At 38.7% G+C, this 26,053-nt stretch overlaps 1 protein-coding gene and 1 long non-coding RNA gene across 2 annotated transcripts in view; one reads left to right on the top strand and one right to left on the bottom strand.

Annotated features, from left to right (window-relative positions):
* The window catches only part of LOC310719590 (mannosyl-oligosaccharide 1,2-alpha-mannosidase IA), a 207,509-nt gene that overhangs the window by 44,347 nt on the left and 137,109 nt on the right, over window positions 1–26,053 (top strand). The window lies entirely within an intron of this gene.
* LOC310719601 overlaps window positions 1–26,053 on the bottom strand; it is a 310,811-nt gene that overhangs the window by 201,985 nt on the left and 82,773 nt on the right. The window lies entirely within an intron of this gene.

Raw genomic sequence — 26,053 nt, 5'->3', positions numbered from 1 at the left:
AGCAGTCGAAGGCGGGGGCCTGCTTAGACTGCTGCCCCCGCGACCCGAATTACGGATAAGCGGGGGAAAATGAATGAATGAATGAATGAATGAAATTTGAGTACAAAATTTCCAAGTAAAAAAAGAAATAAATAAAACAGTCACGTCCTTTATTCGCACATTTTCCTTCTCTTTCTTTCGCTAATATTCTGTAATAATTATTTCTAAGAAAATCTAAATGTAAACATTAAAATGACACACTTAGCCTCTACGTATATGCTGAATATCAGTGATGTAAAACACCAGGGGGATCCAGACCTTTTCTCTTTTTATTTTTTTGGGGAAAATGCTGTATCTATGAGGTGATGTTTTTCACTTTCATCATCAAGTATTTTTTTCTTGTGCTGAAGCCTGATGTCACACCTGTCACTGATCATTTCAAACGCACCGTTTCCTAGATGCTTACACTTGTCTTGCTCATCCTCCGAATGTAAGCTTTTTCTTCCTCGGCTAGCAGATGTTTTTGGGATATGTGTCTGGTAGGAAAGTAATATTTTTCTTTCATTGCATGTGCTCTGAAATGTAACACCAGCTGTGTATTACTGACAGAGTGACAGAAGCCATGCTGTACACACACACACACACACACACACACACACACACACACACACACACACACACACACACACTATAAACAGTTGGCTGGGATTTTTAATTAGGCTGTCACAATGTCTAAAGAGCATCAACACACGTGGACCTTATAACACTAATTAATAAAATCACACATACACATCATTAAACACACATTTATTGACTTTTTAGGCTGTTTACTTTGTTCACAGTGTGTCAATTTGCCTTATTCTACATTCACCTATAACCTGTTATAGCTCACTGGCAGCTTAGCCTATTCTATTTGATATGTACTTGATATGTACTCGCATATCATATATGATAGGATGAAATCAGGGTTATAGTTCCAATTCAGAACTTCCAGGTTCAAGAGGTGAATGAAGGAATCGCAGAAACGTGGGACCACAAATCGGAGAAATACAAGAAACTTTTACTTCAGCGTCTGTGGCACGACAAATTTTGCCAAAACCTATTCATGAAAATGAAGTGAAGCATTTTTGCAAATGGAGTTAAGAAAAAGGAATATATATTATAATATATTCCACTCACTAACAAGTGCTATTATGGTGTAATGTCAAAATGTTGTGCCTGATCGGTGTATATTGCCTACAGTATGCACGGTCCAAGTCATGTGACTCGTTGCAGAGACTCAACGATGGACAGGATTAGAAATGAGTTTATTAGAGGGACAGCGCATGTAGGATGTTTTGGAGACAAGGTGAGGGAGGTGAGATTGAGATGGTTTGGACAGGTGCAGAGGAGGGACATGGGGTATATCGGTAGAAGAATGCTGAGGATGAAGTCGCCAGGAAGGAGGAAAAGAGGAAGACCAAGGTGGAGGTTTATGTATGTGGTGAGGGAAGTCATGCAGGTAGTTGGTTTGAAAGAGGCAGATGCAGAGGACAGGGGGGTATGGAGACAGATGATCCGCTGTGGCGCCCCCTAATGGGAGAAGCCGAAATAAGAAGGTCCAGTTGTAATGTATATAATATGATCCATAATAAAATCTGTGGCAGTGATGTTTTCCTGTTTAGTGTAAACAGTATTTGATTGGCAAATGATAGTAGGCGATTCTGAGGTCACCGTGTTGCACAGGTGATTTGCTTCACCAGGAATAGATTTTTCTATGTGGCGTGTGAGAGATAGACAGGTCCAAATGTGTGTTATTGTTAGTAAGTTAGTGTTAGAATTCATGAAATGAAAAGGTTTTTGATAGCTTTGTGATGATAATAAGTGACATGACAGTCTGTGAGTGTGTGTGTGTGTGTGTGTGTGTGTGTGTGTGTGTGTGTGTGTGTGTTTGTTACTGCAGTGACAGCATGCACGTATCCTCAGACTCATTATCATCACAATGCCATTCGAAACCCCTCATCGCATAAAAACTAATGAGACCGTGGTGTGAATAGCACATTACCGCTCACGGCATTCGTGATGTCACATTACAGAACCTTCTATCGAAAATGTCACATCAGCTGACTGTCCAACTTCTTGAGCGTTCCACTCATAATGTCACATTCCCAAACACGCTGTTTTCTTACATTCCTGAACATTTCATTCGTACTCTCACTTGAGTCAGGTCAAGCTCTATTTACGATGTGTTATATTTTCCAGCATTGTTTGCATTGGCACATTACACAGTACTTTATTCACAACGACTGACTTCGCGCCCTGACTCTTAACACCGCGCCATTCCTCGCATATTCACTTCGATGTCATGTTTCTGCGTATTGCAGCAATTACATTTCGAGCATATAGCGTGTGTTTACGATGTTACACTGCTCATCAATCAGTTATTAATGCTTTATAAGCGAATTCTCCATTTAACGTCACATTCCCGAAACGTTCCATGTGTTACTCACCAAATAACTTTTTATTTATGATGGAAATTACATTACTAAGATTCTAGCTATCATGACCTCTGTCTGAGCGCTCCATTTGTGATGCCACGTTCCATTCGACGCTGGAAGAGATCCGTTTTTAGATGTAGTTTAAAGACTGATAGTGAGTCAGCTGTTCGGACATCACTTAAAAAATTGTTCCAGTTCCTGGGTTCCAGAGTCTAGAAGTATGTCTTCCTTCTACCTTCGGAGATAGTGAAAATGTCTGAAATTTAGAAGTGTGGTAAAGTGCTGTGTAGCTGTGTGTGTTATTTATTTGTTCATATTTGAACTATATACTTTATAGAAATGTATTGTGGTTTTGTGTAGAATTGGGAATATTTACTTTTAAACTAAATTTGAGTTGTGTAATAATTTTGTAATAGGGACACCTACTGGTGAACAGTGTGTAGTTCTTTTTCAGTTGTGTGATCTAGCTAGCTGTTCGAATAAATGAAGCAAAAGGAATAAGAAATGTCTCATTTTTACGAATGTTTTTAGCTGAAAATTGTCCTCTAATACGGTACGATCGTATATTTTTGTAAAGCTTTGTAAAGATAAGAAGAAGAAGAAAAAGAATTGGCTTTGTAGGCCAGTCTCAGTCTTTTAAATGTGATGTGGGCAGCGACAGGAAGCCAGAGGAGAAAATGTAGCAGTAGGGAGGTGTGGGAGAAAATAGAAAGGTTGAAAACAAGCTGTGCATCTGCATTCTGTATCGGTTTCCGAGGTGGAATGTGTTTTAGAGGCAAAGCTGCCAGGAGCGAGTTGTAGTAGTCCAGTCATGGGATGACAAGAGACTGAACAAGGACCCGAGTGGCCTGTGAAGATTCGCCTGATGTTGTGAAGAAAAAATCAGCGCAAGTATGCTAGATAAGCAATGTGTGAAGATCCTATGAAGTTGATAGTCTTCACTGATGAATTTATCTGAACGTTTCAATCAACGCTCTTATCACTTCCACTGTATGTTTTGTGGTTTGACCTAATGACCTCCATGAGCATGCTGTTTACCACGTTTCTATTCAAACAAACGGTTATGAAAATAAAAAGTTTACTTTTTTAAACGAACCAGAAATAACCTACTTTATACTGTTAATACAGAACTATCCTTGTTTCCAAGTCATACTTTAGTCAGACTTTCCTAACTGGAAGAAACACTAGCGAGAATGTAGGAGTGTGTTTTTACTGGTCTTGTTGGGGGTTTTTCCAGGAGGTTGGGGGGTTAATGTAGGGTATTTAAGTACTGCTTGCTGGAGTTTGGCCTATTCACAATGATTAGTTACATATGCTGCACTGGTTGTGAAATCTGACCCAGATGTGTGTGTGTGTGTGTGTGCACTTCTTTTTAACTTTAAAAAAAGGAAAAAATACTTTTTAGACAAATCCAAATAAAAAAAAAATCCCAGTCAATTCAGTAAGATCCATATCATGGTTTCATGCTAACTCCTTTCCATATGGCTTAAGAACTCAATTGGAAACTAATTAGTCCTGGTATTAGTCTATTAATGGAAGAAAACACTATGAATAGAATGTCTGCTATGTTTTACATATTTCTGTCAAAGTTATTCCACATTAGTCAAGTGTCACTCCAAGTGTCTCCAGCAGAATGCTACACGGCTATAAAGGTACAGGCTCTTGCAACACTTTCTTGTCAAACATTCATCTATTTTTAGCATTAATATCAACACGTTTGCTAAATATGCTAAAAAAGTTTTAACAGTCAGCAGACAGGAGCTAGCATCATTCTCAAGTGTTTCTTCTTCATTTCATTTATCATTAGCTTTTGGGGACTTTAATATTCAGTTCGTGTCCTTGACTGTCTTTCCCTCGAAACGCTGACAGCGGCTTCGTAATCGTAATTCTTCCACGTCGTCGAAAATAAAGATGTATACGCTTGTCAAAAGAGTCATCTTTACGTCTTTGAGGGGGAAAAAAGGGAGTGTTTAAAAGATAGTCAGTTCCACATTGTAAATCAGGAAAGCACTGACTGACGTTTGTTTTCTTATAGTGTCTTCAACTGTCCTGTTTGTTATGTCTGGATTATAAATAGCAGTTTGTTTGTCGTTTGGTTGATAGTGTAAGATTGGGATGGAAACTAGCCATGTGCGAAGGACTTTGTTCTCAGTTACACCATGATCTCAGACTTACTTTCAAAATAAGCATGTTTGAACTATTGACAAAAATCGCAGTATTTCATTTATTCAGCATTTATTTCATATTTTCAGGCTTGGGCTCCACACGCTTGCACTTGTGTCTGATCGTGTGCTTCAGTAAAAGAGACTAGGGATGAGGAAAATCTGACATTTTGTTAAAAGATGTTGGTCAGTTTCACACACATGCTGATATTAAAACACCAATATAGAAATGCAGAATAATAAATATGACTTATTGAACATTTTTTTTACTTTTTTAACAAATTAAAAAATTCTAAAAACAATTCATTTCTAATTCTAAATGGAAAAGACAAAATGATTAGATACATTTTTTACATTTTCTCATTTTGTATATATATATATAGAGAGAGATCTATATATTATAAAGATTTACAATAGAGAAAATAGACATGAAGAAGATACACATAGAAGATACACAAACACATTTTTGGAGACAAATTATTAATAAATAATGTAATATACCTGTGTACGGGATTTTTGGAGATGTGTTAATCATGACATCTCGTTTCTTCTCTTCAGAATATCAAACGTAAAATCAATGATAAAAAAAATATGTGCTGGAGTGGTGTCAATTCTAACCAGATATCCTGAAAGCTATGAAGAAAGGGATCAAGGTTCATAAATTTAAACTTGCAGACACTCTTTTACTACTTCTCTTATTCTGCTCAATTCACCCTAAAGGTTTTTTCATTTCCCAAAAATGGTCCATTCCCTTGACTTTTCCTGCTTCAGAGGATAACCTCACTTTTTACCTCAGAACTGCTGCCATAATCGTAAAGACTGACTTGTAATGATCTCGAGTCTCTCATACAAATCAATCCAGCTCTATACAAATAAACTGAATTAAAAAAGTGAAAGTTGGCTAATATGGTTGCTGAATACTTACTTGGATTTCGATTTTATTATGCTACCTAGCTATTAGCTAACCTCCTTCACAGGCTTAAGCAAACTGAGCGATTGATTTGTTCATGGATCAAAAATCCCCTACACAAGACCTCTCCAATGCAATGTTACTGAGCTCATAACGTACAAGGTATCCTGTCAGGAATATCCTTTCCAAGAAAACAAGGTCATTCAGTACATTCCTGGCACTCAGAATCCGACTCTCTGGAGGTCGTTGTGGAGCGAAAACAGGAGGCAGGGGAACAAGAGGCAGTGGGTGATTGATGAAGATTGACTGCTGCCAAGCCACATCACGCAGCTAGATAAGCCTGCCAGGCTCCTGTCTTTTTATATACGTTATGTGTCTTAAATCCAGGCTCCGCTCTGGAAACAAGGCACGTGTGGACGGTTGAAATCTTTCTAGAATTTAACCAGCTTTTTGTTTTTAATACAGAAAATGATATTAATGCACAGTCTCGTGGAGAATGCTGGCTTCAGGAGCAAGTCACCAACAATTAACTTGGTGGTGTTGTTCACTTTTAGATACATATTTAATATCTACTGTAGATAATATGTAGATAATATGCAGTATAATATGTAATTATATACATTACACGATTTCTTTCCTGTTCCGAAGTTACGACAAATAGAGATTTCAACACAATGACACGTAGAACACAAGATTACTTTTCCCACGAATAAACAGTTCATGTTGGGGGAAAAAAACACAGGGATTGTTACCAATATTTCCCTTTTGAAAAATGATGATTTATCCTGTTTTCTATTGAGTATAACTAGTGTCTGATCACTAGCTAGATGCTAGTCTTCCAAAACATTTTTACAAATATCTTTTTAATTACGGATAAGCGGGAGAAAATGAATGAAAGGATGAATGAATCTTTTTAATTATGTATGCTATGAAGTCAACCAACAATTGTAAATCATGCTTTTGTGGTAAACCAATCAGAGTACAGCCTTAAAGATCCTGGAGCTTGTGACCAGAAAAGTGTAGTTCTCAGATGCTCCAAACCATGTGGTACAGCTGTAAGCAAGAACTAATGATGATGTTGCTGTATGTATCAGAGAATTAAATTTTTATTATAGCTTCTTTTTAAAAAATTATATTTACTTTATAAATACTTATTAGAACAAACCTCTTAATTCTAAATACAAGCCAATAAAATGTAGGTATTAAAGGGTATATGGACAAAATAATTTGGACACCTGACTTTTACAGTTGTATGACTCTCACCAGAAAGTTTTCACAATGTTACCTTTTACTTGAACTAGAAGACCCAAACCTAGCCCAGATCCAAACCCAAACCCAGCAGGAGTAAATAAGTATATATTGGACTGGAAATGGAACACAGTAGAGACATTTGGATTTATTGTAATCTCTGGAATTCGAAACAGCCTGCTGGGACTCCATAGCAGCAGTGCATTTACACACCCAGACACACACACACACACACACAAACACACAAACACACTTTCACTTAGCGGGTTGCATGTTTGCAGTTCTTCTAATCTGGCCCTGGTTAACACTCCCAGCTCTCTCGGTGCCCATCAGCTTTATGCCTATGTGTGTGTGTCTGTGTGTGTGTGTGGCTTGCACAAACTGAGACTGACCCTCTTCTATGCCGCCCCTGCACTCTCACCTGCCCCTTTAACACACAGATCATCGATTTTCCTTTCCTTTTCCAGATTATCCTTTGACTCCTCTGGATTGACGTCAGTTACGGTCGGGGTTTTTTTTTTCTTTCGTTCTTTTTTCGCTTTAGGATCATTTCCAACCTATGAAAGGCTTTTGAAGCATCTGGCAGCAAAATACTAAAGCAAAAACTTTTAAGATTTCTGATTCCCAGCAGGCCTGGATTTCTAAAGAATTATACATCTGTCCCTTGGGGTGGGTGAGTAATTTTCCAGCGAACAAGTCGAGTCTATACAATCCTATCGTTAGGGCAGAGCGTAAAAGTCGGGGAACTAGAAGTGCTTTCACACTTGTTGGGTCTTTTTTTGGTCTCAGATGTCAACACATGTTTTATATATAAAAACATTTTGGTCACCATGAAGTGCTTCAGAAGTAAAAATGCAGAGTTACATCTGGTCGTTTTAGACCTTGGCTAATTGGATCACATGTTGAGAGGCTAGTAAGAAAAAACAACATAGAGGAAAGATCTTGTTACTGAACCAATATAAGAGGTTAAGTATAGTTTGTGTTGAATTGACATTTCTTTTTTATAGAACATTTTTTCAATGTTGTAAAATATCTAAAAATGACTTTTTGTTACTTTCACCAATATTCATCAGACTTTAACTGTAGCAGCACATGGTGAAGTCCCTTGAGCAGCACAAATTCTCTTAAATGTTTGAAAGCCAATTACATCCTGCTAACCAGAGAATATTATAAGCTTGAAAAAAGTTTGTTAGCTCTTCTTAATTATAGCTAGGACCGTTTTTCTTTTTTTTTAGGAAAGAAAGGAAATTAATGGCATGCTAATGATTTTAACTCAGTAGAAGGTCAAAACTAAATGGTTTATGCTACTAACCAGGGGGCATCGAGTACACATTCTAAGAGCAATTGATCTTAAGCACCTACTTCAATTAGTGCGCCAGAAAAATGCCCACGCGTCTGGGGAGGTAATTAGATCTTGAAGAGTGAAGCCACCTTGATTTAATGCAGTCGTTTTATCATACACACTGCTCTTCGATGAGAAAAAGGCATTAACATCCTTGCTGGGTTCTTCACCTTGGGAGATTCATACACACACTGACCTCTGACCCCTTCTTTTTTAACGCCTGGCAGTGCGGTTTTAACACCGCTCACACATTTTCTGGCCGTTAATCCCATTTAAATCGGGTGGGTTCGCAGGGAAATCTGAAATGAGCAATTCGCTGACAGTTACATACGAGTCCCTGGAATTCCAGATCAAACCCTGCGGGGAGGCTGCAAGAGCGAGCGACATGCTGAGCCGAGTGTGTATTAACTCGCATGTGCACGTGATGCTGTTTTCCAGGAGAGAGTCTGGAATGGGGATTTGATTCAGCCTTGGGGTTTAATTTCCCAATTGTCATTTGCCAGTAATCATACCATCTACAAGTGCAAACTCAGCGTCAGATATGGTACGTATAGACAAATTCTGCTTTGTGACGCCTCCTATGTGGCCATTTTCAAGTTATAATAGCGTCATTTCTTACCTTCGGATGATCCTTGAGCGAAGTGGGGAAAAAAAACACGGACGCCTTTACATCTTTACTTTGAGAACGTGTAAAGCTTATAAAAAGCTTCTGTAAGTGCACTTTACAGTTACAGGCCTGACTGGCTATTGATTCTGTTCTATTATAGTGACCTTTATACATTCATGCAACATTCTGGACTGATTCTGAGGCACAGCAACAAGAGCAGACTAAAGCGAGGAGCTTCAGAAACAAGCCGGCGCTATCAATGACTCTAATGTTAATGGTTACCTTGTCAGAACAGTGAATAATAAGGTCAGTGTTATAGATTTACCCAAACACTGCGTCTGCATATTGAATGATCGAAAGACACAACTGCCGTAAACATATTCAAAAAGTAAGAAAAGAAGAAACTTACGTTTTTTTACACTGGAACCAGTCAAACATTGGTGGACACCTGAGCATAAGATTTGTGAGTTTAAAAAAAAAATCCCATTCCACATTAGTCCCCAATTGCTGTTATAATAAACTTTTTCTGGAAAGATGATGCTAGATGATGTAGGTAAGGAGGCCTGGGGTGCATAAAGCCCACAGCCTATGCTAGGCGATTTTCTGCTAACATCCAGCCATTATGTTCAGTGTTATTTCAAGAAGTAGGCTGTTTATAACACTATTACTGAACCACCATTCAGTAATAACCAATTTACAGATTTACAAAATTGTTTTAAAATCTTTTAGGAGCCACGCATTTAAATGTTTTACCTCAACCTCCCAGGTGTTCAGACAATCCTGGAATTGAAAATCACAGGCTTCCAATCACTGAATCAGAGCTCTCAGCGAGCTTGGAGATGTTCAAGGGTGTATTTATTTTCCCGCCAGACTCACCTGTATTCCTGCCAACAGGCTGACAGCTAAATGAGAGCAATACCATCTGGCTGTGACGGTTCGCCCTGTGCCAGTTGTTAAAGTGGCTCAGTCAGCATTAACCACTAATACCTATTTAGGATCAGTTCTAAAAACAAGTTGTTTTTCCTTTATTGAGCTTAAGATAATATTATTACAATTACTGAAAGGGTGTCGCTTCAAATCCAGCCAGTGTTGGATCTCGACATGCCGTGTTTGGATCCTATTCTGACTCACTTGTAAAAAAAAAAAGAGTCGAGCGAATACATTTAAACGTCTGAAGATCTGGCTTCAGGCGGTATACTTCATATAAAATACGACCGTCAAAAATGATGGTATATTGATTTTGACTTTGAGTCGAACTGTTTTACTGAAAACGAATAAAGTCGTTTAGCAAGAATATGAACTAATAAATACAGAGACATGGTGACATAAAAACAATACTAAAGTCTAGAACCTGTGTTAGTGGCAATATTGAAGAAATATGTTTTAGGCTGAACGGGTCAGAATCTTTCTGCTTTCTGGGTTTTAATGACAGACGATTCAAACTAAACATGTCTAAGGTAATGAATAAACCGGAGTGATTGGGAGGAAATCATCCTGTGTTGGAGGATTGGTCGATTGGTTGGAGGTCGTTCATTATGTGCTACAGAAATATGATTACTTCTCTAAATGACCTCTTTGAGTGTTTAAAGGCTCTGGCATGGAGAAAGCTAGTGTTGGATCTGTGATGATCGCAAATGTTGAGCTATTTCATGAGTTGCTCAGTAGCTCCTGGTTTTATAACCACAAATGAATGTAAAAGAATGTAGAAAGAACATCACTTATAATCTTACACTCCAGTGCTCACGTTAGTTCTCACTCTCCAGTGTTCTGTATTGTTTTAAAGACTTTAATCACACTCTTGATGTCACCCAATTGAGGATTGGTTCCCCTTTTGAGTCTCTCACGGTTTCTTCCTCATCGTTCACCTTAACGCTTAAATTCTGTAAAGCTGCTTTGAGACAATGTCTGTTCTGAAAAGCGCTATAAAAATAACCTTGCCTTGCCTTGCCTTGACTTGCCTTGACTTACCTTGACTTGACTTGACTTGACCTCAAACTCGATTCTCGAGGTTTTGTGCTTCATTTATTTATTTTTTTGTCTTTCATGCCTGTACATATGATTTACTCAAGGCATCAACATCAAATTAAGGGGAGTATATGTTTTTTATACTACTTAAGTATTGTTGAAATGAAATATTTGTAATTACATACCTGAATCTTTAAGGTCTCTTCTTCTCTTTTTTAGATTGACGGAAAGCTAGGCATTGACAAAAAGGTGAATTAACTCAGTATTGTGTTCAGTTTTGAGAAGGAATTTTCAAAAGAGAGAAAAAAATAAATTAAGAATTAACAGCCAATTTGTCATCGCTCGTGACCTTTTCAAGCTACACAATGTACAGTAATTAATTCTTCAGCTACTGTATCTATTTGGTTATGGATAAGCCTCCAGACTGCAGTGTGGAACGTTAAGCCTTATTTTTATCTTTATTATTAGGGTTTCTATTAGAAAGTTCTATCATTATTATTATTAGGATTTTATTTCTAAATCTTTCCCATTCAAAACGCCACGTAATTGTTTTATGAGGAATTTGGAAGCATTTGAAGGCAGCATTGTGTCAGCATTTTTTTAGCACTTAAATTTATATTTATGCTTATAAGTCTCACTTTAAGATTTTCAAATTTCTCATGTTTAATGTAATTTGTGTCAAAAACTTTTGTGTCTAAGTGATTATAATACATAGCACTATAAATAAAGCTAGTTTAAAGTTGCATCTACCATATTACATGCCATGTTTGTAGCTTTCTAAAAACAAATAAATGAATAAATAATATCCAGACAACTGTTGTGTCAACAGATAAAAGTCCCCTAAAACTGGTGTCTCCAATACAACAATGTGACAATGTTATTAATTGTATTAAATGCTTGTGTTATTTAAAAAACGGTGACGCTATGCTTTTAACCGTAATTAATGCTTTACCTAATTTTTATTTATTTTTGCAAATATTTTTTCATCAGCAAAAAAATCTCTGTCAGATATTCAGATAGCTGAAATGCTTAAAATACAAACTATCACTTACTACACACCTACATGCAGCCATGATTTTATACATGCAGCCATGATCATATTCTTGAATCTGATTGGTCAGGAAAAGTCTTTACTTAAACACTTTATAATGGTCAGTAGGTTTTCCGCCACACGGAAGTCTTCAGGACAAACGCATCCAATGCAATAACCAGTTATTTCCTCCATCTTGTCGGGGAAGAAAAGACTGATCATTAGTTTCTGTGGAATTTACTGAACCATAAATAAAGAAAAAGTATAACATTTTGTCCTTTAAATTTTTGCCACATTTCCATAGTGTGAAATCAATGAAATATTTGCAGGGTGTGCTGTTAGGAAAAGCATCAACCCACGAGTTTTGCCATTATTTTCCTGCAACAGCAAATCCTTGGCATGTTTTATTACTTTCATAAATAATAATATCGTGGACCTTGGTAATAGAGCTATTCGTAGCCATTTTTTTAATTATTCAAACCTGCTTAATTAAAAATGGATGATGTTATCTGTATATATTACACTCTAATTGATTTTTTTGAATGGGGGATATTTCGAGTTGTCGGAAATTTGGCAGGTTTCCTTGGCCGCGGCAACTTGCTTTAGTCACACAAACCTGGCAATTCTGCTAATGCCTTAGTAAGCAGTGTGTAAAAGCTGTACTGTACTCCTCCTCATGTATATGGGCACTTTTCCTTGTGGCTAAGTGGACAAGGTTGAGATAAACATCCCTCGTTCCAGTTAGCACTTTATTATTTTTTTGTGTGGGACACAGTGTTTCACTTCTTCATCAGCAGGCTTACAGGAGCCAGCTGTTTTCTCTCTGGTGCTTAAAAACGTTTTAAAAATGCTATTCTACAACATGTTAAGCATTTTGAGAGCACCGACTTTGCCATATGGGGCCACACGGACTCTCTCACACACTAGGCAAGCCAGAGAAGAGTACGATTTTAACCCTGTAACACCCCTAAGTGCTGATTGTGTTTATTTTTTGTTGATATTACGGTACTCTTGTTTTGCACAGCATTTCAGGATTTGCAGTAAATCCAGTGCTAGTTCCTGTAAGAAATGGTGACTACTTGGAAAATGTAGGTTGCTGGTGTGTTTTTATTGCTTACAGAGCACATGGAATGGGATTAGGAGTCAAGCATGTGTGTGTACATGTGTGTGTTTGTGTGTGTGGATGTGTACTTGTACTGGTGACAGAAGCTCTTGGTCTTGATGGACATTCTCTAGGCTTCAGCTGACAGCGCCATTATGCGGCTTGCGCCTCTCGTCAGCCAAAAGAACCACAAAGCTCCACAAACTAAGTGTGTGTGTGTGTGTGTGTGTGTGTGTGTGTGTGTGTGTGTGTGTGTGTGTGTGTGTGTGCGTGTGTACTGAGAGAGCACGCTCCTGACAAGTGCAGATTGTCTTGTCCTTCTGATGTCACTCTGCACAATTGTTTGTGCCTCTCTTTCGCCGGCTCTTCCATCCAACAACAAAGGCGTATTTGTAAAAAGAAAGTCAAGCGAAGTTTGGGCCATAAATAAAAATCTAATAAAATCCTTTCAGGTCAGATATTGCTAATATTATTCGACTAGCATTAGCGATGAAGAGGATTAACTTTTGGTGCGGATGCTAGGCATAATTTCTGGAAGGACATGTTTATGTTACATTTTAAGAAGTGTTGTTACAGAACATGTCAGCACAATACGTTTTCCACCACAGGAAATCGAAATTTGTGATTTCGGGGTTTTCAGATTACAGGACACACTACATTTTTGTTTTATTTTCACTTCCTGTTGAAAATCCTGTAATGTTATCCTGCTAATGGTAGCCATGACAATTATTAACCTTTATAAATACAAGAACTCATATAGTCCCAGAAATCCTGTCAGATTAGCTATTCGTTAGCTAGCTTGCTAGCAAATTCTCATGTATGAATATAATTCAAATCTTCACAGATATTATGTCAAGAATGAAACTTGCCCACTATGAATAAACATTGTTAACATTAAACAGTAAAACCCTCTTAGATATTATTGTCAGGTTATCTTATATTAGCTAGCTTGCTATCATTAGCAGTGTATACTATAAAGATTAGCAGCATTTTAAGTTGATATTATAAAACATTATTAAGCTTTACCTTTTAATATTTCGAAAGCATTAATAGTTAGCATTAATAGATTGAAACAATTAGCAATATGATTGAAAAGATTTTTAAAATCCTGTCAGGTTTTGCCAATATGTGCTGACTAACATTAGCATAAGTCTCCATGTGATTTCTGACATCTGATCTGCAAATATTCTATGTGTGTTACCAAAATCTGAAGAAAAGCAGCAGTTGCTGAAAGAATGATTGCGTCTACAAGCTATAACTTAAATGAGACCAGGAACTAACTTGTCTTCCTGACATTCTATAACATTAAATACAATTATAAATGATTACAAAGCGTGCCGTTTATCCACAAATGACAAATTGTAATCATTGTTAATTCGCTGAAGAAAAATAGGGAATAAAAACACAGTGTGCTTGCTGTTATTGAAAAGAAAAATCTAGATCAGTGTAGCACACTTATTATTTTCCCATGATAGCACATCCTATCCGAGGTGTTTAATTCCCTGTATAATGCATACATATGAATGAAGACAACAAATAGGGGGTTTGTCTGCAGGCAAAAAATAGTGGAAAAAAGAATTGCGAACAATAAACACTGTCCTTTTTCAGTTGTCCTTTTGAGGTTCTTCAATTTAATCAGGATTAGTGGGCACAAGTGACAGTAAGTAGCCTGCTTATGATCATGGTGGCTTTGTGCTTTCGGTGTGGTTTTATCACTTGGAAAAGAGAGTTAGAATGGGATAAAGGCACTGAGTGGAGCTACAGCGTGTGTGTGTGTGTGTGTGTGTGTGTGTGTGTGTGTGTGTGTGTGTGTGTGTGTGTGTGCGTGTGTGTGTGTGTGTGTGTGTGTGTGTGTGTCCGCTTCATTCTTTGCATCGCAACTCCTCCGATGAATAGCACATTGCCTTTCACATTTAAATAAGTGACTTGTTGCAGAAAGAAAATCATTGAATTGCACGATCTGCACTGTCCTTAAGGGCATTTTTGCTCTGCTGGGTCCCAGCATGTGAGCTTCTTTGTTAACTGAAGACTGAAGCAAAGCTCAGAGAGCTGTGTTAAAATGTCATTGCACAACTTGGCTTTATGCTGGCTGCCAACCTTGGCACAGTAAAAGAGCGTGTGTGGAATTGTTTGTTCTGAGGGCAACTAGATCCAAAATTTGCCTGGAACCCCTTTTTTTTTTTTCTCACACGACTAATCATGGCATCATCCTCTGTCCTTTAGTGAGCTCTGAAGTGGAAATTAATAGCTCACTATTTAGGGTCCAGTGGGTTTGACATTTTCACACACACACACACACACACACACACACACACACACACACACACACACACACACGGTTAAAACGTGTGAGAAAAAGTAGTGTAATAGCACATACATATATTAGGTAGGTTATATCAGTGGGATGTATCAGGATCAATATTCCTTTGAACTATCTTGAAAATTCCCCCAAGATGCACCAGCGTGTTTCCAGACAAGAAAGCTGTTCTGTAGTAGCTCTGCGTTTTAGCTTCCAAAAATGTGAAAAAATGTTATTTAATGAAACCGGTTGAAATGTACCTCATATTGACTTGTCTGCTAGTGTTAGCAGGGAAGATAATGAATATTTATCAAAATCCTCTCAGAAATCAAGTCAGCTTTGAACTTTACTTCGTTTACTACTGGATGCAATGGACATTTTGGATATTTATTAAATTCTCTCTGGTAGAGTTAGCAAATAATAGCAAAGTTGTTAGTGTTAGCAGTGAATATTAATAACATTAATGAATGTGGCTTAAATCAATTTAGGATTTTTGTTAAGTTTGCTTATATTAGCATGCTAGCTGTAGGAACTAATTAGCCAGCTAGCATTATTTACATGTATGAATAAAAACTCTAGTAAAATAAGTTGATTTTTTCAAGAATGAATTAAAGGGTTAGATTAAAAAAAATATACAATTCCCATTACAAACTATTTTACTATTAAAGCCTAATGGTTTCCATTAAGATGTGCGTTTGGATACATCATTAAATCACTTTCATAGAAAATAAATTTATTGTTAAAAATCAGAATGTCCTAATAGTCCCTATTGGTGTCCAGTAGATACCAACATGAGATCTACAAATGGCTAAAGTTGTTCTATTGGTTCTTTAGTGGTGTCCACTAGACCTAAAATACCACTAATAAAAGGCAACAAATCACCCACTGAAACCACTAGTGTCCTTTAAAACGATTAACATCATTATAAATTTTAATGACAGTTCTTACTGTTTATTTATTTTCAGCAGGGATCTTTAGCTGCCTGCAAATGTGCTAGAAAGTATCCAGTACCTTTTCATTGCAGTATTAAATTGTGCATGTGCGATTACTATATTCAAGCCTTTTGACACATTTTCCTGTAGTATAAAATGAAAAGAAATCTTTTCTCCAGGCTGTTCTGTCAAAAACACCTGGGGACGTTTTCGAGTTTGAAAGCTGTAGTCTGAAAATTCGTGTTATAGTCGCATATAGACTTCAATTATATGTGAAGAAATGGGTTCTGATCTTTTCTGAGCACTGAAAAAAGGTGTGAAAATTCTTGTCCATGGTAATCGGACGTCAGCGGCGGCTCATATCAACCTTCTGGAGCTCAAGACTTTTAAAGAATCCTATATTTGTGGCCAAAGGATTCAAGATATATTTTCAGCAAAAAAAAGATATCAGACTTTGCATATGTACTGTGTTTTTGTGATCTGTTATAGACAGTAAGGCTGTAGATGTTGAGATGTGAAGAGATTAAGCTGGAAAAAATGGCCTCAGCTGCCTGGTAAACACAAAGAAATTTAGAGCATACTAGATAGGACATCGATATTTTGGGCAGGCGGAAAGCTTTAATACTTTTTAAAGACAGAAATGCTGACTGGTGAAATGATATGCAAGATCTTATACATTTTATATACACACAGGCGAGAGTGCAGTAATGGATGTCTATTGGCATATCTGGTTAGTCAATGCTACCTGGAAGTACGGAGTGAATTTGTCAATTAAAGACAAATATGATCAAGATATTTATATTTTTATGTACAAAATTGTAAATTTTCCAGCTGTTTGTGGTTCCAGCAGTGGCATACAACTGTATAGGATGTTTTCTGGATATAGTAGCATAAACTTGAATTCAGAAGTTGAAGTTCTTGAGTGCTGACTGCACCCCAGGCCTCCTAGACTCACCTACATGAGTACCTGACTTTATTAACACCCTTGTGACTGAATGACCCCAAATCTACACAAGCACACACCAGAATCTTCTGGAACATCTTCCCAGAAAATGTGGAGGTTACAATAACAGGAAATTGGGACTGCCTATGAAATTTGATGTTAACGAATCTTAGAGTCAGGTGTCCACAATCATTTGTCTGTGTAGTATAAATGATTGTTTCTTTTCAACAAACTGGACTGTATAGAAGTCGAGTGGAGGCTCACGCTGATGATATCACATAAAAGTCATTGGTGCAAATGAAATTATTTCAGGAACAGCAGAGGGATATTGAGTAAGAAATGCCCTTTTTATAGAAATCACATTTACCAGCGTCTCCGGTGTGTTGCATCGGCGGTTCGAGAGTGTGTATTTTGCCACCCGTTCTGTTTTTCAGCCAAACCGCACGCCCAGTCCGTGGCCAGAAAGCGTGTTGATGAGAGAAAGCGAGTTTAATTTGGATTGATTGGCCTAATCAAGTTTGTTCTAGCCGATTTATCCGTGTCAATACAATTTCACAGCACAGACAATGTCAAAAGGCGAGCGGTCTGCCTCGTGCTGAGCGTGATCGATGTATCTAGGGACCCCCCCAAAGTGTAACGCACACAAACACACACAGGCACGTGCACACGTCTGTTTATCAATTTGTTATACACCTAAGTCTAAAAACAAGGTTGCTTGTTGTACTTAAATGTCAATGTTAATCAGGGGCATGATGGATGAACTTGCTAACCTGTTTCTGTTCTTTCTCTCTCTTTCTCCCCATGTGCTGTCGTCCTGCCTGATCCGACCCCTGCTTTCCTCCTCCTCTAATGGGTAATAATAGGTAATATGTTTTATTTTTTACTTCCCTGCCTCAAATCTGGAGCTCCCTTTTAGACATCACTAGGGAAAAATGCTGTGTAATAAGCGTAACTACGCAATGAATTAATAATAGCCTAAGTTTTATATCTGCTGTTGGCTGAGTCTGGATTGGGTGACCTCACGTAGCTGAGCAGGATGAGGAGAAAGCTTTACTTAGCTGTTGTATCTTTCTGTGATCAGTATTTATTCAGGAGCATCAACAATAATGCTAAAGAGGCTTTATGTGCTGCTGCGGCTTTCTAAATACTGTATCTACTGGTTAAAGAGGCTCCTTTGAGTTGCACGCATGAAGATGACGTGGTATCATAGCACTACAGAGGTGCTAATGTCTGGAATAGCGTCAACAATAAAACAACACTAAACCTAGCCAGTGTGTGCTAGCTTGTTTTTACAGTGTCTGGGTTTGGTATGAAATGGAGGAGTTGCTTGGTTAGAACAATTAAGTGACACCTGGCTTTTTTCACCTAATATATATCTTATTTACTAAGTTATTCTATGGTTTCTGTGGTAAAAGTGTTTATTTTTTCTTTCTGCCTTCCTCTGGATTTACTTTTTACCAAATTGTTTTCACCTCTGAAACAATCATACTTATACTGAAGCTAGCTATCAATTCAAGCTAAAGCCAGCTAGAGCGTGTTTGCATGCTACTAGAGAAGCTAGTCCTCAAAACAAGATGTTATTAAATAGCACTTTTACTCCACTTTATATACATTTATAAACTATAAGGTAGTGGATTGTATTTTGTTCAAATAAACAAATAAACACTGAAGCTAGCAAGCGTGTGTTAGCATGCTAATACAGAAGTAGTAACTTTGTACATTATTTCGTCCTTCTACCTGCTAGAATTTACTTGTTAGCAAAATTGCTGCCTCTAGCTGACATGTGTTAGCTTGCTAATACAGAAGCTAGACTCCTAGGTCTTTAGTCTCTTTGGTATTTTACAACATGGAGAGTGGATGATTGTTGTTATTTAGCTCTTTCATCACAATGCTCCTTGTTATATCATTAACAAGGAACATCAGTCCTGTCCACCAACATCTGCTAGGGTTTATGTGGTATCTTTTTTTCTAGCAAGTGTTTGCTAGCTAATACAAGTTAATACCTTAGTACATTTGGTACATTATATATGATCTGTCAGGAGAATTTAGCGAAGGCATCAGGTTTAAGATATATAAGAACCAAGGTATCATCTCCGTCACTTTATCATTTGAAATCTTTCACCGTTTTTTTGACTCATCCTTTTCCTCTAATCATTTTTCCACCTCAATATCTTCCTCATTCTTTTGTTTATTCTGTTGTTTGGTTGCACTTTAACATCCGTAATACTCTTGTCTGCTCTGCTCTGTTCTTTAGTACTCCTTTGATTTCTTTCTTTCATGCTCTCTTCACTTTTCCCCAGCTGTCTGTCACCCTCTACCCAGTCCTGTCATCCCTGATCATTTTCTCTCCTCCTGTATGCTACCATTATTTATTCATCATCCTTCATTCGCCGTTCCCCCCCACACACACCATTTTATTCCTCCCTTTCCCTCCTTCACACTATGCATACCTCTCGATTCTGCTCCTCCTTATCATTCCCCTCTTATTAGCACCACGATACACTTCATGGTCCTCAAACTCATCCAATAAGAGTCTTCTACTTATTGCTCAGTCCTGTCGTGTCTGCCGTTATCATCATTCTAACACTGATAATCCCAGGGCTCCTGACCTTCTTCAGCCCGCCGGCTAACTGGGTCACCCTGCACTCATCTTGAGCGTCGTTGCATTAGTTCTCGACGTCTCTCCTTTTCTTTAATGATGCTTCTGTTCTGCTCGCTGAGGTGGGATTCAGTTTTTTTTTTTTCTTCAGAGTGGTAAAGCTTCACTCGCTGTTGCTTGTCAGATGTCGTTAGACTGACGAGAGGAATGCGTTTCATTTGGAGTGCCAAGACCCCCAGCTGTAGCTTGCCATCTTCTGCCTGTATGTGCCAACTTAGTGTGTGTGTGTGTGTATGTGTGTGTGTGTGTCAATTCTGTCACGCTGCCACAGTGATAAGGATGTCATGGTTCAGCCGCAGAAGCCTCCACCAGTTGTTTACGTCTTGCTATAAATGTCTTCCTTGATCTCCATCTTAATTTCCTCAGGGTCGATTGTCGTATCCACCTCACACCGCCCTTTCCTCACCCCACCCCATTCCCTCCTCTGCCCCCCACTGGGGTCGTCAAGTGTCAGTGCTTTTTCCTGTCATTTTTGACATTGTTTATTCCATCCGGCAGCCCAATAACGGATCACTAACCCTCTTCATATGTCAGTCCTAAAGAACGTTTTGAAGATAATACAATTCTGTTTAAAGACCGTAGCACGCAGTCGGCATCACTGACAGACAGGAAAGAATCTGCAAAACACTTTGACGAATTTGAAACAAACATCATGAGGGTTTGTTGTGCACCAATTTCGATTCTAGTAACTCGAAAGTGTCTTAAATGCTGACACTGTATACAACAACGGTTGGTTTCTATGCTTTCAGCTTAGCTACACAGTGTAGCAGGGCATTAGCATCGCGATTTATTAGCTAGCCAGTTAAACTAGCATTGTTTTTCATTAACGAGGTGATGCCATGAACACATACAAACCGAGTAGCTGATTCTCATCTGCTAGAATTGGCTTTTCGTTAAACCAATCAGCTGCTATGATTCTAACACGTAGCATGCTATAACCATAGCAACAAGCATGGCGGCTTCCCAAGCATGTGTTACTTAGTGTAGTGAAAACTTTTGTAGAAATGATGCTCAGCTTGAACACTGGTTACTATATTTGGATTAGGCTCCTGCGTGTGTGTGTGTGTGTGTGTGTGTGTGTGTGTGTGTGTGTGTGTGTGTGTGCACACAGGTGGGTGGATGCAGTAAGGGCAGTCAGTGCAAATCTTCTAGCATCTAAAGCCGAATGCATATTCATTGCTGTATGTTTGTGTGTCTGTGATAATTAAGTGTGACTGTATGTGTGTGTGTGTGTGTGTGTGTGTGTGTGTGTGTGTGTGTGTGTGTGTGTGTGTGAGTGAGTGAGTGAGGAGACTACAGTATGTGGGTGGTGTGTGTACACTTGTTTGTTTGCAAAAGCTTGAACAAGTCAAGTATGAGTGGGCTTAGTGTGCGTGTGTGTACGTGAGTGTGTGTGTGTGTTTATACTTTTTACTATGTGTGTACAGTACATCTGTGTGTGAATCTTTGTTTAGATTCTCATAAGCACCTAATAGCATGTTTTCCCGCCTCTGTGCTCTGCCTTTAAGTCGTCTCAGGTGATGTTGATACATTCACAAAGGTCGTTGGACTCAGCACTTAGTAGGGTTCCTGGAAACAGCTGGACAGTAGAAGTGTGTCAGTATTTTTCTCACAGCTGGATCAGATATAGCACACTGTAAAAGACAGGAGTGTCTACAGCTACACTGTACTTCTGTTCTCTGTTCGCTTTACATCGTACAAGTTTGTGTAAAATGTATCATGACCATCTTAAAATTGTATGTAGTACAAAACAATCGTGATCTTGGAGACCAAACCTTCTTATAAGGAAGAAAATCTTGTCGGCATGTCCCCAAGGTGTTACCATGACCGCCTCATCGCATGGAAGCAAATTGTGGAGGATTTGCAGCATCTGGGTGAGAAGCAAGCAAGCTGTACAAGTGCATTCTTTTTTGTTAGCCCACAAAGTTTACATTACAACTGCTAATGCATGACTCATCTTGTTTACTACTGGTGTGTTCTTCTGACCTCCTTTACTAATAGTGCAGGCTAATGGCATTCTTTCATACTAACTTGCACTGTAGTCAGCAAATTACTCGGTGCGGTCATTGTACACTTTAGGTAAGCGGTCCCCAATTGTCCCCCCCTAGACGATTTTCCCATGGACTGGGAGCCAGTACAACCATACTGAGCTGAAAAGCATCACCTCGATTTTGCAGGTTCACTCCTGTTGAAGCTTTACTTCTTGCTTGAAATACAGTACTATGTTCAGTGCATTGTGCATTGAGTGCGGGGTCACGAATCACCAAATACGAACTCTCAGCCACTCTGTTATGTAATGGATTCTGGGTTTTTTTCCACTCTGAATATTCAGATCGATCCACATGTGCTTTAAAAAGTCAGGCTTTTTCAAAGATTTTTAGGCTTTATTTAGGATTTATTAAAAGGTGCCATAGAAGTACACAAAGGCACGGGCAATCTCACACACACACACACACACACACACACACACACACACACACACACACACACACACACACACACACACAAACACTCGATTAGAGTTGTGAGTGTGCTCCGAGGCCTCAGCACGATCTGTGCTCCCAAATAACAGCAGTCGCACTTTTATTCATTCGTTCATGTTCAGGTTTACCTCAAGGGAGTATCACCCGTACGGCTCCGACACAGAACACCAGCTGAATTATTCAGTGTTCATTTTTTCTTTTTTCTTTTTTTTTTTTCTCTCCTGTTTTGCCCCTGAGGTGACGTGCTGCTTTGGGAGGAATTAAGGTCTAACAACGGTTAATGCGTCAGCAATAGGAGAGGTTTGTTTGTGTGTGTGTGTGTGTGTGTGTGTGTGTGTGTGTGTGTGTGTGTGTGTGTGTGTGTGTGTTTGGCTCTGGACCACACACTCCATGCCTGCCTACGTTTCCAAGGGTGCACAGGTCCACTGCTTGATGCAGGGCAGTGTAACTATGGTAACAGAGAGGAATCACATGGCGTAGTGTGGGTCAGAGCATGTGCTAAGTGATGAGTGTGTATTCAGTGGGGAGAAGTGCACAGTCTCACATTAATTTGGACCACACACACACACACACACACACACACACACACACACACACACACACACACACACACACACACACACACACACACACACACACACACAGTTAAGCCACATGTCACAGCCTCTCGTGTTTTTATGTGTCTGTCCTGAATCCCATACATCAGCTCTTTAGGGCTGTGTTTCAAAGCAGTGGAAAAGATTTACTACCCTGCTTTGTGGGGTATTGATTTCCACCCATTAGTGCTCCCACTGGTATGAAAACACACCCTTCACCCAGTCTCCATGAGTGTGGGGATCAGGGACTTCCTGTCACTTCCATGCTTGCTTAAATGTTCACTATATGGACACAAGTTTGTGGACACCCGATCATAAGATTAATTTGTTTATATCAGTGGTGGGCCATGCATTTCACACCCAGGCCTTCAGTGGTGTTCTACCTGAATCAATCCACCACATTATGACACCAGTATAACAGAGCGCTGCATTACAGACAGAAATCTCAAACAGTGGGAATGAATGTCATTACTAAAGCAAGAAACCCAATGAACACAATTTAAAAAGTCTTCTTTCACTGTAGCCACAACTGCACTGCCCATATACATCATCTCTAGCATCTAGCATCGATATTAAACTCATAAAATGTACATCTTTTCAGCACATTACTGTTTTTAGGGGGATTAAAATTTTGTGTGGTTTTCTACAGAATTGGACAGGTTAGACAACTCTTTAAAAACTGTTTTTTTTCTCATGATCTTCAGCTTTTTAGGAAAAGTCCATCTTGTAAATGTCCTTGTAAATGTATCTGTGACTAAATCGGTTTCTTCTCCTCCATCAGTCATTGTGGAATAACAAAAACAGCATTAAATCACACGAATATATTCAAGCTTGTGTAGTTTGCTAATGATGCATTTCTCTCTGACCGTCCAATCAAAGGACGTGAAAATGCTGACATTGTAGGTAGCCTTCTAAAGGTTTAGAAGATTGAAATCTGTTTGATCAAAGCATCATTTACAAGCATCATGGATCGCATGCTACAAGACGACGCTATGAAATGACGAGAATAGACTGTTGGGAAACATTTCTTATATATTAATGGACATGAACTTTGACTCTGTTGCTGAGTAGGAGATGGTCCAGGACTTAATGACCAACAATGACAATTCAAAAATCTACATTTCTGTACAAAATCAAAAATAATGGACAGACCAAATTTAAACAACAAACAACATCAGTGACATAACATGCGTTATTAAAAGCAGAACTGTGTGAGAGAACTGTCTCTGTCTCTCTCTCTCTTTGTCTTTGTCTCTCTATCCATATGTGTGTGTGTGTGTGTGTGTGTGTGTGTGGCCTATTTTCTTTTTTCTTTCTTTTTTTACTGTGGTAGTGAATAGCGAAGGAGGTTAGGGCATGAGGTACACTGTTGCTGTCATCCTGGTATTCTGTGTATATGTGTGTGTGTGTGTGTGTGTGTGTGTGTGTGTGTGTGTGTGGGTGGATGGGTGGGCGGATGGGTAGGTGGGTGGACATGGAATAAACACACTGTTGCTGCTAGTCTGGTGTTCTGGCTGTGTGTCATTAACACCACTAGTACTGTACTGCTTTGGCCTCAGGCTCCATCTCACAGAAACACACATAAACAAACACATCTATTTCTCTGTCTCCTTACGTCTCTCTTTCTTGCCGCCTCTCAGCTCCGAGGTTCATCTCCTTTCTTTTGTCGTCCTACTGTCCCACACCTCTTTGTGGAATTTTTTAGATTATACTTGTACTTATATAAGTACTTATGTACTAATACTTGAGATTTTTATCTTGTTTTAATCTTTACCTTCACGCTCAGGTTTTTATGGAGCTTGCTTTTAAATATGGTTCTTGTTTATAGTATGGGATGTGAAAGAGGGCAGATACCAAGCAGAGGTCCATGGTTTTTTTTTTTTTTTTCATTTTGCTTCCTTCGGCTTGTCGGCTTTTCTTTCTCTCTTTCTGCCTCCCAGACAGGGCAGAAATACTCCAGACATTGTGAAAAGTCTTTATAAGGTTATTATAATAATAATAATAATAATAATAATAATAATAATAATAATAATAATAATAATAATAATAATAATAATAATAATAATAATAATAATAATAATAATAGGGGAGTGGTGGCTCCAGCGGTTAAGGCGCTGGGTTGCGGATCGGAAGGTCTGGGGTTCAAGCCCCGGTATCGCCAAGCTGCCACTCTTGGGCCCTTGAGCAAGGCCCTTAACCCTCTATGCTTCGGGGGTCCCTTACGAGGGAAATATCAAGGTCCGTGACGTCGGATTGACGTGGGGCCGCATTCCCGTGGGCTCACCACCTGCAGGAGGGACCGTAAGGGACGGTGCTGTGAGGATTGGGCAGCAGTCGAAGGCGGGGGCCTGCTTAGACTGCTGCCCCCGCGACCCGGATAAGCGGGAGAAAATGAATAATAATAATAATAATATTAATAATAATAAAACCCACCATAGCCAGGAGATGTGGATTTGGATATATTCAAGACAGGTTTTCCAGTTGTAAATCTTGAATATGAATGGAGCTGAAACAGAGCTAACAGTAATAGAAACAGTAATGGAACCCACTTTCATAACATATTCATATGTTCCAGATTTATTTTGCGTTACTGATAGAGGTTACAGGAAAAAGGATCAACACTCAGGTCACGGAAGGCGTTCCGGCATTAATGAAGTCACTGTTATGCCTTTAAAGTTTTATCATATACAGATTTTCCCCGTGTTACGATGGTTCTACTTATGTTTTATCGATCTTACGATGACGATAGCGATGCAACAAAATTGTACAAATATTGAAAGTTTTGCAGGTGTGCAAACGCAGTTTAGTTTATACAGTATGATACTATAAATTGCTCTGTTTTGCTTGATCATGACCTGCCATTTGTTGACACATTTCACACTGACGCATACTGATCACCATTCTTTAAGACTCCTGGGTAGGCTAGGCCATGTCTCGACTTAGGATATTTTCAAGTTGGGCTCATAGGAACACATCATCCTTTAACCTATTTTTGTAGAACATCTATGAAACAAGTGCTCGTTATATAATGTTACTATGATTCATGTTCCAAAAGTCTCATTTTTTTTGTCTTGGCACGAACAAGATTACACTAGAGACTTTTTCTCTGAATTAACCTCTCTTCAGTGACAAAAAACTAAAAAAATCTGTTTATGTGAAGTGCTCTTCATAGAAAAGACAGTTCTAAAAAAAAATCAAAAAATTAAAAAACTACTACTACTACTTCCTACTATAATCGAGTGTTTTAATTCATACCGGATTATATTCAGAGTTGCAGTTTGTAGAAAAACATCAGGAGTCTAGAACCTTCCTGTGAGTC

This window comes from Silurus aristotelis (genome assembly GCF_946808225.1).
Source record: "Silurus aristotelis genome assembly, chromosome: 25".
Classification (NCBI taxonomy): domain Eukaryota; kingdom Metazoa; phylum Chordata; class Actinopteri; order Siluriformes; family Siluridae; genus Silurus; species Silurus aristotelis.
Note: the sequence above shows the minus strand (reverse complement) of the source record. Positions and strands in the feature narration are given on the sequence as shown.